This window comes from Nomia melanderi, chromosome 2 (genome assembly GCF_051020985.1).
Source record: "Nomia melanderi isolate GNS246 chromosome 2, iyNomMela1, whole genome shotgun sequence".
NCBI lineage: Eukaryota > Metazoa > Arthropoda > Insecta > Hymenoptera > Halictidae > Nomia > Nomia melanderi.
The window spans coordinates 14,623,483-14,639,109 of record NC_135000.1 but is presented as its reverse complement, the minus strand read 5'-3'; the positions used below and the strand labels follow the sequence as shown (position 1 = coordinate 14,639,109).

Below are 15,627 nucleotides of genomic sequence, written 5' to 3'. Positions count from 1 at the left end.
TTCGCAGATGTTCAACAGAATTTACTTCAATGGGCAGTGTGTACTTACTATTCTCCTAACTTGAACAGTCTCTTATTCAAAGTTTATCGTTTTTACGAACTAACTCCTGTGAGATCCATTCCGCATTGGTTATGCAATACGCGCTTCTTGTTCAACTATTCACGTCATGCATAACACTGACAGAATTCCTTTACCGCGCCTTGTTGTCGATAAATATTTGAAGTGTTTTTCCTGAACTACCCTATGAAAGCAATAATGTTTTTCCTTCGTAGAAAATTGTCACTTCATTCTCGAAACTTTTGGTCATTAATAAACTCTGGCTCTTTATATAAATTTATATAAATCTCGTAAAAATTTATATAAATAATGTTTATTAGTATACAAATATATTATGCTATTAGAAGCGAAGACAGTTTATTGATATATGTGTGGCCACTATTATGTATGACATAACAACTCTTGTTTGTTCGTAATATCTCTATCAAATTTTAGTGTCTTTCGAATGCTACCAAATGGGTTAAAAAGGTGCCATATTAATTACAGCTGAATTAAAGACCGTCAACAGAAATTCCATTTAATATTTTGTTAAAAAACAGTGTTCTTTCCAAAAACGATGTATATATACAACGCATGCTTGTAAAGAATCTGAAGGTTTGTATGCAATTTTAAAGGTATCAGATCTAGTAATATCCGTTTTGTATTATATGCTTTTGAAATCGCTCTATGATCATCTAAACAGCATTATCTAAAAACATTTTATGTGTGCAGAAAGCGTGAAGTTAATAATGACATTTATATCACAGATTCACTTTCATTCTTCTCTTAAAGAAATATTTTCAACCCTATACAAGAAAACGACATTAATTATTACTACAATTGATAGTTTTGCTACACTTCTAAACTCTTTCTTAGAACAAAAGGGACTGCTATAATTAGATTCGACAAAGAATCACGGGCATTCAGTCTCGCGTGTGTCTCACTCAATTTATCTGTAAACTTTTCCTCCACGCGTCAGGACACTTAAGCTGATCGGTTCTTTCTTCGCGTTTCTATTATTTCTCTAATAAATCAAATTGGAAGACCCTAAAGAAATAATTCACTGTGTTTTTAGTCTGGTCGCTGAATAGGGTTGTCACGAGTAGTGCATATGCCTTGTGCACGTACCCGCGTGTTATGTCCAGTTATAACTTCAGCAGTAGGTGAAAGGCAGACCATTTCGTTCGGAAGACCTGTTAAACAAGTCGAAGCCAATGAATCCGATTGTGAATCTTCTTCTGGATCCTCATTACGTTCCGTGGTCGTATGATTTACATGGCTGACCGGGGATGCGTGTTTCCTTATTCCTTGTTCGTGATTTCGTGAAACGAGAGAGAAAGTTACAGTCCTCGCGTTGAAGTCACCACACCCTTGATCATTCGTTTGCCGTGGAAACACGAGTCTAATGACTCGTGACAAAGAACCCACAATTACAGTTGCACTGGATGGATCATCGTTTATCTCTTAGCTGTAATGCCGTTTTTTAAAGTGCGTATTTACATTCTGTTGCCAGAACGACGCGATGATGATTGTACTCGTTGAAGACAAAGTATGTGCAGCTACTGTATAATTGAATTATATTATTATAATACTTTGTTATATTGTAATATAATATTATGAATGTTATAATATCATAATATAATTAGTACCTATTAATAATTTATATTTATTATTATAATATTATAATATTATAATTTTTCTTGAAAAATCAGTAATACTCATTATTACAAATTAAATTGCCACTTTGCCATGACAAGTATATTCGTATTTTACAGCTAAAAGGTTAATAAGCTGTGAGAGTTAATGACTATTGTTTTTGCCTCTACTTTCATCTTACTAAGCCAGGAATAATCCCTGTAATCTCTGTAATAATCTCTGTAATAATCCCTGACTTTTTTTGCAAAGTTGTATTTAATTTAATCCTTAAACTACTAGTATCAGTTTGCTTTCATTTTAGGATAAAATTCAGTTAAAGCAAATCACCGAACATAAATTGTAACAGAACGCTCAAATGATAGGATAATTCCCATCTTTAAATTAAATAACTGATTTATTTTACAAACCAAATCTCAAATTAGTATTAGAATATATGCACAGCAGTACAACTCAGACGGCTTGTTTTCCCAATTTAAATTTTCAAGTATATTCTAGAATGCATTATTGGCAATAGAAGGATTAAGTACGAAATGGAATCATTTGTTAGTCTTTCATTACGTAAATTTTTTTTCTGTTGAACGTCAGTGGTCACAAATTAAGAAAGAGTAGATTACTTTCGAGTTTTAAACAATTTTTTTCTTTTTTTTTGCTTTCTATGGATAATAATTTCTTCTTATAGCAGAATAAAACTTTCAGTTTAGAAATATAAATCGAGAATTATTAATACTACTTGGATTGCATTAAATCATTCAATGTTATCGGTACGTCAAAGAACCGTAGAGGGTTAATTTACAAATATATACATTACAATATAAAAGTAGTTGTAGCAGATTGATTTATTAACAAGAATGCATTAATTATGAAGTAATTTAATAACCCACACATGCGGTTATTAAAAAAATTATTGTAAGTATTATATAATTAAAAAACGATTTTATCTTACACATTAATTCAGAGCAAGATATCCTCGTTTTTTTTCAAGATATTTCATGACTTACATGTAGGATAATTCCACGGAAGATGTCCATATTTTTATTGAAACGCGTTTAAACGAAAACTAAAACAATTAGAACGGCAGATTTCATTTCTAAATAAACTTTACTTACTTTCATACAAAATAATCAACTAGAATTAAAATTACAAATGAGAAGACATTAACTGTAATTGTAATTCTATCAATTATTTCTTCAGAATGATTAATCTGACCATCTCTCCGGGCGGTCATTTCCCCCAGAATTACCCTATATTATAATACTCATAATCCCCATTCTATAAATGACTATCCATACAGAATAATATAAACATTTCATTTATTACCTTATATTGTAAATTTAATCACGCCCAGAAAGCATAGAACCATCTCAAAGGAAATGGAAGAAACTCGCAGCAATCACGATCCCGTGATTATTCAATTAACCAGCGGTTACAAAGAAATCAAGGAAGCGGGACACGATTGCAGGAACACCGCAACGCGCTTTTTCCGGTCGAATTCTTATAAACTGGTTTACCTGTGAACGGACAAAACGAACGAAGAAAAAAAAGGGGGGAAAGAACGGTATGGAATACCCGAAGGGAACAAAATCTGAATTTATTAAACCTAATCGCGACTATTCGCGTATCCCGTACATCCGATAACGATGTCGCGCCACAACGGAGAATCTTGAAAGAATTCATATTGCGACGGGGAACGAACCGAAACCAACAATCCCACAATAATCAAGACAATTTGACGGCGAGGGGATCAAACTCGGTGCCAGAAAGAAATTCCTCGGTGTCGGGACGTCGCGCGCGGTCGCGTACAGGCAACAACAAAGAACGCTCGTAGGCGAAAAACACCTCTGGAAACCTGCTAGAACGACCGCCTACCAGTGAATCTGATCGTTAATCATCGCCCGGTGTTCCTCATTATATTTTACGAGCCAGATTTATATTTCTATCAAAGGTGCTTAACCGAACGCCAAGATACGTGGCCTGTCCGCAATACGCGAAACGTGAATAATTTCAAGTATATATTTTCTTATTTGACATTTCTTTCTCTGGTCCGCGAAGCGTTTTGCAATAGGCGGTTACAGAAACAGTAAAATTGGAGAATGTTAATGTATTTACGTTCTATCGCGGTTCGCGGGGCATAACTTGAGTCGCTCGTTAGCCAAAGTGTCTAACTTCATTTTTGCAAATCTTGTTTTTTTTTTGGATTTCTGGATTTTAGTGCTATCGAGTTTACGTCGTGCTTAGGCTTTTTCGTGTTTAACCTGTTCACTGTGAAATTTCGTTTGAAAAATCTCTCGTTTTTCGCGCAATAAAATGAAAAGATAAAGTGTGTACTCGTTAAGCGCAGTTAATTGGTTAATGGGTAGTGAGTTTATTTCGGGAAATAATGGGGACAGTGTTGTTATATCGACGTATTGTAATAATATAATGGAAATTCTTTTTTACATATGTATAAGAATTTAGTTTTATGTGTTGATATTGTGAAGCAGTTGTACCAAGATTGTCTATGTTGGGTTTTGAATAAATAATAATACTATTATTTAAATTTAGTGACTTTTAATTATTTTTTATTATTATAGTGACTACACAATGGAAACGTTATTAACTAAATCTTCTGGGCCCATAACCTGCTAGGTTTTTAAAAGACAGATAATTCAATAAAAAAATCGTTACCTAAACAATGAACAAAATAGAATATGTTAAATACATCGATATATATTGCTTTGTATACACTTTTCTAACAGTTTTCTTGAGTTTGATGTAGCGAGTGGTTTTATAGTATAACAAGTGCGTGTTTAATAGAGTTATACATATACAAAAATTGATGTGGAAAACTACTTTTTCTGAAACTAAAAATTAATCAAAATATACAGAGAGTACGAACCTCTTCCCAGTGATTTTTGCAGTTCCTAAAAAATGGTAACTAGTGATGAGTTAACAACTTTACTTCTACCATCGAAACGATGAATGAATCATCAAGCCATTAAATCAAAGTTCTTTTCAGCATTTACGGTGTGCGACACAATGGACCGATTTTTAGTTTTCCTTTCCTGATTGTAACAAGTATTTACTCATGTAACGTGAGGGGTTTAACCCGCGAACGAACGAGGACGTAGGTAGTTGAAAGATGTGATGTTCGATATGAACCTCATTCGTAACCTTCAATTTGTGATGCATACAATTGTGATCGATTTAATTATATTTATCCAGTGACATAATACTATATCGTGTTTAACACTATTTTTATTACTTTATTTTATATACCTTTTTTTATCAACAGGTAATTTAATCAAATTTATTAAGTTACTGGCGTAAGCTAATAAATAATCTATATTAAATTATTAAATATAATAGATACTATTAGTATAATAAAAATATACATCGCTAAATTAATTTTATAATTATTATTCGAAAAGTTGAAAATTCAGTTGAGGAAAACTAATTTTTAAAAATTAATTTTAACTTAAAATTTTTTAAGGTGACTTTTTACACCTTTGATAAAAATAATGTTAAAGCTGGTTCTGAAGGTAAATAGCATTGTTTTGCAATATTTCCAATATATAGGGACGGTCAAAATTATTCATAGTTCTGATATGAAATATTAAATACACATATAGTAATGTTCATTAAATCCAGCGAGAAAAATGAAAAATAGCTTATAATAAAATTTATAATAATACGTAAATATACGAACAAAATAATAAAATTTAATAACAATTTTGCATAGTATTTAATAATAAATTAAAACTTACTAGAACTTAATTATGTATTAACGAACGACAATAAAATTTAATAATTAATTAATTATAAAATTAATACCTAAACCCATTCTTTAAATTAATATCGAAACATTAATTTATTTGTAAGTAATAAATCATTGCTATAATCATAAATTCAACTGATAAACTTTCGGTAAATAAGGAATGACGTACAGTTACGTCAGCAGCTGCCAACGTATCACATGCATATGGTTACGTGAAAACTCATGCAAATTGGTACGATTACTTAGTTTCAAGAATATTAACTCTACGAATTAAATAGTGAATTTAACAAGTCGCAATGGAAAAATATCTGATGGTCACATCTATTTCTCATTTCACATTCTAAGCACGTTTAGTTGTTAGTTGAAAGTTATTTACTTGCACGGCAGTCTTGATAATGCAGACACGCATCAAATGAACTTGTACAGTATGTCAAGAATGTAGATATGTGTTTCTTTTAGCGTGGAATGCTACAATAAACGATGATGAACCCTAACCAAAGATATTCCAATAAAACACGTGTTTGTAGGCATGTAGTACACAGGTATTTGCGGGTGTCGTAATACGGCGCTAGTTAAGCGTCGAGTTTAAGAAACTTGTAGAGAAAACGATGTTTGCTCTCAGCAAACTAACCTCGATGACATCGAAAATAAAAAGCCCGGACCCTCTATAGTTAGACTGATAAAAACAGAACCGTTTACTATCATTTTAAGCACAGCATCCATATCAATTTCAACGACTGCATTTTTAATTTAATTTTGGGAAAAGTAATTTTATATTACAATTGAAATAGAAAATTAATTTTAACATATTTTTTTTATTTTATTCTTATTTAAAATTTTTAAGGATTTTGTATACTAAAAATAGAGATGAGATGAGTTAGATATAATAAGATACATATAGTTTTACTTATTAGATATATAGTTTTATATTTTTATGATACGTATAAAGAAACGTAAATATATAATATTTAATAAAATATAATAGTTTTCTTCAATAACTGTACTGTATCTACAATGAACAGTTTATAATGAACTCAACAACTAATTGTGACATTAAGTACTGTTTGAAGAAATAATAATGTACTATCAATGAAATTATAGTAGTTGTAATATTCTCATTTGACATAAGAGCACATCATTAAATTGAAAGAGCACGATTAAAAATTAAAACTTTTTACTTTAGAGAAAACTTTCTTATGTTAATGATGCATTACAATGGGAATTCGTTGTGGACACTTAAATTTATAATAAAGAATAGGAACAAGAATACTTTCTCAATCTGAATATTTGCATTTGGAACTTGGAACCATGTTAGGGATTTGATTATAGCTGCAATAAAATTAATAGCCCATAACTTATCTTTCGAAATCACATTAATCCCTTGCGTGGAACTGACGCATTTCGCCGGCACAAATTTAATTGAATCTATAATATTTTAATTTTATAACAGTTGTGTCTATAGAGTTGCGGCAAAATTAAATAGCGTAAGCAGGAACGTTCGAGATGAAATAAATTCTAAGACAAAGGGTTAACTCTGAAATGCTACAATTAATTTCTCAGGCAGCTGGCGAATTATACATCAATGCTGCAACTTAAATAAAAACATAAACTGGTACTTATGTATTATGCAGACCACGTTTGTTTCCTAACTGAAAGTCGCGTTGGTCAGTCGTCTGGATTACATCTGGATTATTATTTACTGAAAACTAAAATTACTGAGCAATCAGAGTGATTTATATTCAATATTTTATGAAAATTAAAACAACACTTTTCTTGAGAATCAAAGAGGTTTAGAAATTTACTTGAAAATCGTTCGCAAAAACACTTTCATAATTGAAATACTTGCAAAATAAAACTTTTAAAGTGGGACAATTTGATCCATTCAATAATTTTAGTATTAATATTATAATATTTTATTTTACTATATTTAATATTATAACACATTATTACTATTTTAATTTTTTTACTATTAAGGTAAAAGTACCAATAGTTGACCACTTCAGAAAAGTGTTCAGCGTGAATAATAGTAAACGCTTGCTCCTTTATTAAATAGAGAGACTTTATGCGTGAAAATGCTCTTTGAACTTCTTACACTATATAACAAAACAGACTTTCTTGAAATAGTCATATTATTCAAGTTTTATAAATATTTTTGAAAATCCAATACTTACCTCAGAAATTGACCATCCTTTAAAACGAAAAAACCAATAATTAACAATATGTTAATTAGCAATTGATCGCTAAATAGTAAAACGAAAAACACCAAATCTGATTACATTAATACCGTTTATTGGAAACGATTATATCAAATTACAAGTAAAAGGACAAGTACAAATGAAAAGAAGTTAATTTCATGTTGGAAATTGGAGGCATACAACCGACGTCAATGAAATAAATAGTTAATTTTTAAGATAGACAATTTAATTCAGGTAAAAGTGTTTCGGAGTTGGGTCGGTTGATGATACAGCATATTCATCGCGACTTTATCGGAAGATAATTACTTTTAAGTACCTTATTTTTTACGTTTTCCTGAAAAATGGTCAACTACTGATACCAGATCAATTACTGGTGCCTTTACCTTATTACTAATATTCCATTATCATTAATATTTTATTTCTTAAAAACAAAGATAATCCGTATAATACGTAAATATCCATAAACTGTTAATAGTGTTTCGACATTGTAAGTCATGCACGAATAAAAATGCAAATAAATAAAAATATTGAATTGTCTGAATTTAAGGGTTAACTTCGATAACAAGTAATAACGGTGTACAAATGGTTTCAATTTGAAACAAGGCGAATTGGATTAGAGGATCATTTACCAGTTTTGTTAATGTTTGTACGTACCTGCTGCAACGAGATAGTGTCCTTGTTATATCTGCATGATTCCTGCGAATTCAAAGTGAATTCTGTTGGTCGGTTTCATTCGAAGTACAGCTGAACTATGAATCTAACGAACCATAAATTTAGCCGCAGGGTGACTCTAGCGAATATTAGATCTCATTCATATTCGCTTTAATAGCGGGAAACTAGAAAGGGATACGATTTAAACGCTTTCCGCTATAACGCTAATAATATACTTACATGTAAGTACGAATTAAATGAAAATAATATAAAATACTATGTATTAAGGAAATGAATAGGACATTGATGAGTATAAAATGAATACTTTTGAAAAAGAATTTCTAGTATGAAAGGTGGCCATTTTCAATAAAAGGTCTCTCAAGATCATTTATTACTACATTTATAAGATCATTTGTGAAATAATTTGTATCCTCACAAACACTCCATGGTTAATAGAATAAAGAAGAAACAATTGAAAAATTCTATATTCTTGTCATTAAATTATGATTTTGAATCTTCAAAAATGAGTTCTTTTCCTTTTCAGTAACTCCATCTTTTTGTGAAATTTCGAAAGTTGCGTAGTAAAGTTTCATACTGTGCTCGGAATACTTCAGATTTAAACAAATAATTAAGTTAACCCCTGCTTTCATTTGTTGTATTAATTAGAGGTGTTTTATAATTAATGATAAGCTAGAAAAGAAAAGAGATCTATTGTATACTTTTTTGTATTCATAAAAGACGTATAACTTAAAAGACACACTTGTAAAAGTATTATTCTTTATTTATTCATTACCATCGGGAAACAATTTTATTTGAATCAAATTAGTTTTTATTACCTTTGCTTTCACAAATTATTAATTCACAAATTATTTTATACAATTTTCTTGAATAAGCCTAACTTATTAATTATCTTTCATTTCTGCGAGTAATGCAAATCATGCAAATGGATATTTAAATATTCATAATTATGAATTAGCTCAAACTCATTCGTGACCATTCTCACACTTTTCCCAAAACTTTTGCAACAGCCCACGTAACTTGAAATGAGTTAACGTTAACGAGTTCTATTAATGAGTTTTAGACATTTCTAAAATTTGACACCCACCTTTTAAACACCCTGTACAGTCTATTCTAAACAAATGGACGCATACATACATGTTATAGCAGCTGTCATTATCCGCGTCTCTTTTACCGTGAGTGATACAAAGCAGTCGCGCTTCCAGTTAATTGAATGCAGCGATGCCCAGTACTTACGAGCATCATACGCACAACCGGGTGGGTGTTTCGCGAGCAGAGCTTTATGAACTTATCGCAGGTGGTCCGTGCCTTCGAGAAAATACAAGGTGCACGGACAATATCGCTGCGCTGTCTCGCTGCGATGAGATGATTGGATAATTAATGAACTGCATTCGTTACCGGTCGAAGTGCGTTTATTAGTTCGTTATGAACGCTACGTTGACAGGCATAATAAGTACTTTACCGAGGAGAACTTGTTTTCGTACCCTGTTATTAAAGTGATACAAAGTAGAAGGATTCTGTTCAGAACGACTAGAAAACTTTGGTAATGATACGAGAGAAAGGAGCTATGAAGAAGAGTCTATGTGTAAGTGAGTTTATGAATAGATTGTTGAGTTAATGGATTACGTGCGAACAAGCATCCGTTTCGATTGACATTAGGTTGCGTTTAACGCTTTGCAGACAAATGACGGATTGAAGCAAGAATCCAGTTCACATTTGTTATATCGCAATTGATATTTCTCATTTCTTATTTCTAATTGGCAAGAGAAAAGTTTAAAATTCTTTTTCACTTTTTATTATTAACATGTTGACTGCCATGAGAATTTTTAGCGTTTTATATAATATTACTTATTCTTTCATAATGAAGGCAAATGCTATTACTATTAATTATTAATGATTTGAAATCATGGCTCTTGAATTAGAGTATTATTTAGTTACTTACATAACTAAATATTTTGATTTATCACCAGGTTTCTTCTTGTAATTGTTTTTAAGTAATTTGGTGGTGATCAAAGTGTTAAGTACTTTTATTTTTTTATTATCTATACTAAAAGAAGATGATTCAATTCGTCTCGAACTACTCTATAAAGTAAGTTGGAGAGGGATGGCACATTTGGTTTAAAAAAATTATTACATCATAAATCTCATTGGTACTTAATACAAAAAATATATATTTATGAGAATAAATACATATAAGAAGAATAATTAAACAGACCTTTGTACAAGATTCAATATATCACTAAGGATAATTGAAAATATAGATATTTGACAATGTAAATGAAATCGGGCCATTTTACTCATAATGGCCTTGTACTATTCGAAGTTGCAAGAATATAATTTAATTTTTTCAAAAACAAGAGGTGAATACAGTATTTTCTTCTCAGATTCTATAGCAGTATTTACTAAATGCACATAAAATCTGTAGAAAACTGATCCTGAAAGTAAGTAAATATTCAATGTATTATTGTAAAGCTATAAGTTCTCCCGCTAAGTAATTCACGGTATAATGACCGACAGCGAGTGTGTAACTTAAACGTAGGTAAATCTATTGTCGGCCAAACGGTTCAAATAGAATAAACCGTGTGATTTGAATGCGATAGGGACAGGTTGTAAATCACGTTGAATTAAACCATTCTTCATATCAGGACATATTTTATATCCTATCATCATTTCGCGCGTTAATCAATGCACAGCTACGTGTAATTTATTGCGGCCTTAACAAAAATGCAAACGTCGTAACGGTACACGGTGGCTTTTGTCTTGCTGAAACGGTAGAGCTGTGTTCAACTATGCTAATTTCAATTATAACCTAACAACGACTACAATTACGAACTAATCTTCTTGAAAAATTGTCGTATAAATAACAATTCAGACAACATTATGAAAAGGAATATTGTAATTGAATGAACCAGCAGTAAAAAATATAGTTTAATTGAAAGTTTTCAAATATTGATGTTAGAACATTTAATTATCTACTTATTTATGTATGTAATTTTATAATCATTTTAGGAAATGAATTGTAGGATGAAATGGTGTCAGTGACGTCTATATTTTATCAGGTTATTTATCTCTATTGTCTGGTATATATAAGACAATGATTGTGAGTTTATTACAAAACGAACGTCTGCGCCAATTAATCAATTTCATTTACATGTATTGTACTCTACGATTTGCAGTTCCACTTAAGTACGTACAAATATTATTGACATACTTAATATCAATTAACACACACATACATATCGCTTATCACATTTTTTGCTATATTCTACCAATTATAAAAGTCTTAACGCGTTGCTCGTATTTTATAATATCATCATAAGATTTTACGAAACATTTGTGGGCCATTTTTATTATCATAAAATTTACATGAAAATATATAGAACACATTCTAAATATTTTTACATACCTTCTCACACTTTCAAATGATCGTAAAATCACAAGGATTTATAATAATAATACAATATCACAATAATCTTCGAAACATAAACTAATTTCAAAACCCCCGTGCAAATGTTTCACAATCATATTCTATATAACAGTTAATTTACAATATAATAATACTTTCACATACCAAGAACCAGAAACAATGAATTTTTCAAAAGAATACAATCACATATAAAACTCATAAATACACTCTTAACAAGAATGTCACGCGAGACCGTATTTTCTAAAATAATATTCAAAAACTACACTGAACAGCCACGTGTCTCATAAAACAAAAATCTCACCTCGAGAAATATCAAGTAAAAAAAAAAATGTTAACTCTCGACTTATGCGATTCGCGAATCCTTGAATGCCTTAGATGCACGAGCTCGGCGGCGCGGCATACTCATAAATATTTATTTTTCTTTCTTGGCGTACGTTGAAAGGGTTCGAGCGTACGTCTTCAGGTTTCGATACCCCATACGGTGTACACGGATTCGTCACTAATTAGGGCTTGATAAACGTTTATCGTGGCACGGGAGACACGGGAGTATCGTAAATGCGCGGCATGCACTTTTTCCCGTCTGCCCTAAGCAGCAGAATCTCCTTCGGGTCGCGTCGCATTCCGGCCAGTATCCTCTCAGCTGAAATTCTTCCCCGTCTAGATGCCGGAAGCGAAATCCGAGTGGGATCCACGCTCCGCGCAATTAACGGGAGTTCCTTGGTAGAGAATATCGGCTGACAGTCGATATCTCGCGACCTCTAAGCCGCTTTTTTCGAGCCAGCCACGAAATAAACAGAACCATTAACACGCTTTATAAATATGCAACGGGTGTGCACGCGAGAATATTGAACGACAGCATCGGCGCAAAACACGGCGAACAGTCGTCGGACAGGTCGACGTGTTCGGTGAATGAAGAAATTTTATTTTAAGGTTATTGAGATTAAGCAACGCGCGTTGTATTTATTATTGTAATAGCTGTGTGGAGTGGCTTTGGCGTTCGCGAGTTCCTTTGAACGTTATAATTTGATTAATCTTTAACCAGTTCGACGAATATACAGGTCATCATCATATTTTTTTCAAATGAACATGTAACTCTTCTTCGTTTTGCTTTACCTTTTCGTTAGAATATATTGTAAGTGTATCTGGCATGTGCTAGATAAATGTACACTTTGTTACTTGATTTCATTGCGACCGTTATCAGAAATTTCTGATATTATGTTCTATAGTTAACAGGTTAAAGTTCAGTTTAAACTGAAAATTAACTATTAAATATTCTTGTTTTTGATAGCTAATAGATAAATTCGTTGTATTTATTTGTTTTTAGTTATTTAAATAGTTCTGTATAATAATAGTATTAACTATATGACGAAAATTTTACTAGTTTCAAAATTCATGATAATTTATATAGCGGTCAGTGAGACTGCAAATGCATACTTGAAGGTTGAAATAATTTTTATGATGATCTGTATATTTTTATCTGTTGCCAATGCAGGAGTGTTGTTATTGGAAGATTATTATTGACCGATTTTATTATTCACTGTCTTCTTGCGACATTATGGTTTAATTGAATCAATTTTCATTATGTTTTTTAAGATTTCATGTGTTAGTGATATGTGTATATTTATTATTATCATATTGTTATAGATTACTTTTATTATGGGGATTTTTTTTTTCAAACAATATAATTTTTGTTAATTCTAATAGTTTACATTTCGCTTATTATGTAACAGAGGTGGTTTTAACTATTCATCGATGTAAACTGTTGCATAATTTAAATCTGGAACAACGAAGTTAGTTAATTGTACAATAATGTCTATCAAATTGTGTGAAAATTATTTTGTTACAATACGGTACACTTACAAGACGTTATATATATGCGTTTGAGGTTTTTATATGAGAAAATCAAATTTTATGCGTAACAACCCGGTATTTGCTAAATTTAATTTATTTATGTTATTACTAATATAATATTGTAGCAAATGGTAGTATACTTTGGCACCTATCTTTAAATATTATTACAAAAGAAATATTGAAAATTCGTAAATTTTAAATCTTAATTGTGGACTTATGTAAATATCATATACTATATTAAATTGACTGCAATCAGAAAAATTTGTTTATGCCATTAATGAAATAAAATAAGAGCTTTATTAAATATTTGCGATTTAATTTATCAAATAAAAGATGATTATATTTTGGCTTAAAAATTTGTATACTGTTTGGAAATATAGCTGTTCAAATAAATTACCTACGATAGTATAATTCGTTGACTCTGTGTCATAGAAATAACATTCATACTGTGTCCTATATTTGCAACGTATTGACGTTTAACGTACACATTCGTCCTTGCAATAGTTTGCGAACACATCACTTTCTTATCTAAGAACTAAACAATTGATAAAGACGTGCCGTAGGATTAACTGCAACCTACTTCTGCAATGCCGACACGAAACAATTCAAACAAAAGGTCTGCTTATGGTTTCAACATTACCTAAGTCAGCATAAATGTTTAATTACTTCTTGCTTCTATGAAGTTGATTTTATTATCATAAAGTTTGCATATTTGATTATAGGTTATTAAAAAGAAATATTATTTGTAGACTTATGTTGGTAATAATAAATTAAATACTTCTTCTAAATACTCGAAACAAATAATAAATAGATTAGAAAATTGGATACATTATACTAAGTAAATTTTACGTTCATTTTACGTTTATATTAACAATAGGCTATAAATAATATTATGTATTAAATGTTATATATTAAAAATTAACAATATGACGCTAATAGTTTGTATATATTAATTGAAAAATTGATTTTTATTTACAAAATGAAATTTTTCAAAAATTGACTATGTTAAAGAAAGATACACACAATAAATGTGAGTGCGATACAACGTAAAAAATGTTGAAGCAGATGTTAATATTAAAAAACTGAATACATCAACAAGTGAATAAATGTTATCGACATTGTTAATTACGAGTAAATTGTTTATGAATACAAAGTTCACGCTAAATTAATGTTATCTACGTAAAATATTGGTTTTCTTATATTTTCTTTAAAAAACACCACTTTTATAATAAATGATCCAAATGTTCCATAAATATCCTAGACAAAATTATTTTCAGTTTCAGTAATATTATTTACTTTATTCTATGTTGTACTTATGCAAATGCAACAAGTTTATAAAATTTACAATCGAATTATGATAATTACCAATTTAACCTTCGCGTTAATCGTGCATAGCCACAATTCTTTGTCTACACTTAAAAACGTATATTTACATTAATACATAAAACCAAAAGGATCTTCGAGATACAGAACAGTTCAAAGACCAGCTACCACCATAAATCTAAACCTCACTGTTCCCATTTCCCTAAATAAATCATTCGAATCTTCAAACAATTCACCGAGTCCATTACTCAACGCACCAAAAAAATAAACAAACCACTTCCAACCTCCACCAATAATAGATTTACTGCCACCATTTATCTATTATTTTATATAAAAACATGTTATCCTCAAAGGCTAACACTGTTTCCAATTATTACCATAATTTGAGTACAACAATACATTTTGAACATATTTTTCACAAATTATACATTCTAAATACATTTCCCAACTTCTGTATTGCCATTCATATTTGGATAACAAAGCCTCTGAAGAAAATATTCAACCAATTTTATATATAAAACCAGCCAATATAATAACAGGACAGCGAATTTCCATACATTTATATAAAACATGCGGCTATAAAACTACAGAAAAGGCACTCGATTAAAAAAAAAACATAAAACACTAAAAATATTTTTTTTATAGTACTCATAAAGAAAAAATAGATCAAAATGGCTCATTCCTGATTTCTTCCTATTGCAATTATTAAATAGATA

At 30.6% G+C, this 15,627-nt stretch overlaps 1 protein-coding gene across 1 annotated transcript in view; it reads left to right on the top strand.

Moving 5' to 3' along the window:
• Window positions 1-15,627, top strand: part of wb (wing blister) — a 199,751-nt gene that overhangs the window by 90,431 nt on the left and 93,693 nt on the right. The window lies entirely within an intron of this gene.